The sequence below is a fragment of the Pristiophorus japonicus genome, unplaced genomic scaffold, assembly GCF_044704955.1.
Source record: "Pristiophorus japonicus isolate sPriJap1 unplaced genomic scaffold, sPriJap1.hap1 HAP1_SCAFFOLD_422, whole genome shotgun sequence".
NCBI classification, from domain to species: domain Eukaryota; kingdom Metazoa; phylum Chordata; class Chondrichthyes; family Pristiophoridae; genus Pristiophorus; species Pristiophorus japonicus.
This window is the reverse complement of record NW_027254113.1, coordinates 328,315-332,536: the sequence shown is the minus strand read 5'-3', so window position 1 is coordinate 332,536 and position 4,222 is coordinate 328,315. Positions and strand designations below refer to the sequence as shown.

Sequence of the window (4,222 nt, the reverse complement as noted above, 5' to 3'; positions counted from 1 at the left end):
GCGTCTGTGCACATTCTGACGCTGAACTCCAGGATATAGTCGATGAATTTACTGAGGAACACGAAAGCATGGGCGTGACGCTAAATAGCCATAAGACAAAGATCATCCACCAGCCTGTACTCGACGTACAACACTGCCACCCAGTCATCAAGAACCACGGCATGGCCCTCGACAACATGGAGCATTTCCCATACCTCGGGAGCATCTTATCAACAAAAGCCGACATTGATGAGGAGATTCAACACCACCTCCAGTGCGGCAGTGCAGCCTTCAGCCAGCGGAGGAAAAGAGTGCTCAAAGACCAGGCCCTCAAAGCTACCACCAAGCTCATGGTCTACAGGGCTGTAGTAATACCCACCATCCTGAATGGCTCAAGACATGGACCATGTACAGTAGACACCTCAAGTCGCTGGAGATATATCACCAACGATGTCTCCGCAAGATCCTACAAATCCCCTGGGACGACAGGCACACCAACATCAGCGTGTTCATCTAGGCTAACATCCCCAACATTGAAACACTGACCACACTCGATCAGCTCCGCTGGGCAGGCAAATTAGTTTGCATGCCAGACATGAGACTCCCAAAGCAAGTGCTCTATGCGGAGGTCTTTCATGGTAAATGAGCCCAAGGTGGGCAGCGGAAACGTTACAAGGACACCCACAAAGCCTCACTGATTAAGTGCGACATCCCCACTGACACCGAGGAGTGCCTGGTCAAAGAGCGCCCTAAGTGGAGGAAGTGCTTCCGGGAGGGCGCTGAGCACCTCGAGTCTCAATGCAGAGAGCATGCAGAAATCAAGCGCAGGCAGCGGAAAGAGCGTGCGGCAAACCAGTCCCTCCCACCACTTCCCTCAACGACTATCTGTCCCACCTGTGACAGAATTTGTGGCTCTCGTATTCGACTGTACAGCCGCCAATAAACTCACTTCAGGAGTGGAAGCAAGTTTTCCTCGGTTCCGAGGGACTGCCTATGAAAATGATGAGATGGGGATTCTAACCCTGGGACTGAACATGGGGATTCTAACCCAAGGCGTGAATATTTCTGGGCCTTCTCTATTACAATTGTGTAGGACTTAAACCACAAGGTCGGTACTAAGCATCGCCTTTAGGGGAGATGGTGAGAAATTCGAGGTGTGGAGAGTGAGAATAAAATATCATTGACACTCCTTTACCCACTGGGACCCGGTTGCAAACAGACACTGTCATCGCTCACTTTATTCCTGAACCAAGATGGCCGCGCATGCGCGGTGCGACTCACCGAATCAATATGGCGGAGCACTGAACCCGGCTTCCTGCACGAAGATGGCCGCCGTTAGCCTGGGCCTGTGACCGGAAGAAAGACCCGAAGCTGCAACCGCCTACATTCCGGTTTTTATTCCGGGCTGGCGACGGGCACCGCTGGTTTATGAAGCCTCCCACGCCACCCGCTGGTCCATTGCTCCCCTCCACCCGCTCAAATTGAGCGCTTCTGTGGAGGGCATGTTACCCATTTCTCCTTCACCACTACATTCGCCGCGAATGCTCCAAACCCAGCCAGGACACGCGCATGCGCACTGAACTCCTGAAGTCTGGGTTCGGCATTTTCTTGCACGTGGTGCATACTGGGTAAATACGCCACCATTGCAATCCTGCCTTGGTGAATAGAACTGGATTTACTGGGATTGCTTTGGGTATTGAACCATATTCATTCTGGCAGTTATTGTTTGTTTCTGCTGATCTTAATAACCCCTATATCTGCCCTGGAGATTAATGTTCTGTATTAATGTCCTGTGATAGTTTGAACTGGTGCTCTCCTCTCTCTATCTTGCGACAGTTGGAGCTGGTGCTCTCCACTCTCTCGTCCTGTGACAGTTGGAGCTGGTGCTCTCCACTCTCTCTCCTGCGACAGTTGGTGTTGGTGCTCTCCACTCTCCCGTTGGTGTAGGAGGGAGTGCTTTAGTTTCCTGAACAATTGGTACTTCTTCTGGGGAAGGTGGGACCTGTACAATTCGGGACAGGATACACCTCAACAGCGACGGGACCAATGTTTTCGCGGGTGGTTTTGACAGTACAGTTGGGAGGGCTTTAAACTAGCTTGGCAGGGGGATGGGAACCCAGCAGAGGTCTCTGAGCTAGTTAGAGTGGGTGAGAGCTCAGATGAACAGAACCGCAAGAAAGAATGCAAAAGCCAGGAGGCAACAAAGCAGAGTAGCACTGGTGGAAGTGTAAACCACAAGGTGATAAGAAGGGACAATATGTATGAATATAAAGGGGCTGCAGGAGGGGTAAAAACTAAAAATCATGATTTAAAAACTAGTATTAAGAATCTCCAGCAAAAAGCACGCAGCATTCGAAATAATGTAAATGAGTTGACGGCACAAATCATTACAAATGGGTATGATTTGGTGGCCATTACAGAAACGTGGTTACAGGGTGGCCAAGACTGGGAATTAAACATACGGGGGTATTTGACAATTCGGAAAGATAGACAAGAAGGGAAAGGAGGTGTGTTCGTTCTGTTAATAAAGGATGATATCAGGGCAGTTGTGAGAGACGATATTGGCTCGAATGAACAAAATGTTGAATCATTGTGAGTGGAGATTAGAGATAGTAAGGGGAAAAAGTCACTGATGGGCGTAGTTTATAGGCCCCCAAATAATAACTTCACGGTAGGGTTGACAATAATCAAGGGAATAATGGAGGCATGTGAAAAAAGACAGCAGTAATCATGGGGGATTTTAACCTACATATTGATTGGTCAAATCAAATCACACGGGGTAGCCTTGAGGAGGAATTCATAGAATGCATACGGGATTGTTTCTTAGAACAGTATGCTACAGAACCTACAAGGGGGCAAGCTATCTTAGATCTGGTCCTGTGCAATGAGACAGGAATAATAAACGATCTCCTCGTAAAAGATCCTCTAGGAATGAGTGATCACAGTATGGTTGAATTTGTAATACAGGTTGAGGGTGAGGAAATAGTGTCTCAAACGAGCGTACTATGCTTAAACAAAGGGGACTACAGTGGGACGAGGGCAGAGTTGGCTAAAGTAGACTGGGAACACAGACTAAACGGTGGCACAATTGAGGAACAGTGGAGGACTTTTAAGGAGCTGTTTCATAGTGCTCAACAAAAATATATATATATTTTTTTGAAATTCGTAGCCAATCGTTCCAATTCTTTGTCAAATCACAAACGCCAGAGGTCACCTTGCACACGCCAAGGATCACTCTGCGCCAATGCTCTTAGCCAAAAGGCCTAGAGCCACTGCACCGTTCCTGGAAGTACTGCAATACCAGGTTCGTGCCATGGAGGTGGATGGGTCAGGTCCCCCACACACCTCCGTGGAGGTGGATGGGTCAAGCCACCCCACCCACCTCCTGTTTCCAAAAAAGCAAGCATATACCTTCCTGATACAGGGAGAACCACCCGGAGGTCATGGTGGCTACTCCCCTGTCAGGTCAGTTACGCATGATCTTAGCCAAAAGGCCGAGAAACAAAAATATATTCCAGTGAAAAAGGTGGTAAGAGATGGGATAACCAGCCATGGATAAACAAGGAAACAAAGGAGAGTATCAAATTAAAAACCAATGCGTATAAGGTGGCCAAGGTTAGTGGGAAAGTAGAAGATTGGGAAAATTTTAAACGACAGCAAAGAAAGCAATAAAGAAGGGAAAGATAGTTTACGAATGTAAACTTGTGCAAAACATAAAAACAGATCGTAAAAGCTTTTACAGATATATAAAATGGAAAAGAGTGACTAAAGTAAATGTTGGTCCCTTTAGAAGATGAGAAGGGGGATTTAATAATGCGAAATGTGGAAATGGCTGAGACCTTAAACAGTTATTTTGCTTCGGTCTTCACAGTGGAAGACACAAAAATCATGCCACAAATTGCTGGTCACGGGAATATGGGAAGGGAGGACCTTTCGATAATCACTTTGAATAGGGGAGTAGTGCTGGACAGGCTAATGGGTCTCAAGGGAGACAAGTCCCCTGGTGCTGATGAAATGCATCCCAGGGTATTAAAAGAGATGGTGGAAGTTATAGAAAATGCTTTCGTAAAATTCTACCAACATTCTCTGGACTCTGGGGAGGTGCCATCGGATTGGAAATCAGCTAATGTAACGCCTCTGTTTAAAAAAGGGGGCAGACAAAAAGCAGGTAACTATTCGCCGGTTAGTTTAACATCTGTAGTGGGGAAAATGTTTGAAGCTATCATTAAGGAAGAAATAGCGG

At 47.2% G+C, this 4,222-nt stretch overlaps 1 pseudogene; it reads right to left on the bottom strand.

The window, feature by feature from the left end:
- Positions 1–3,246: 3,246 nt before the first annotated feature.
- On the bottom strand, positions 3,247–3,485 carry LOC139251208 (U2 spliceosomal RNA; annotated as a pseudogene).
- Positions 3,486–4,222: the final 737 nt, after the last annotated feature.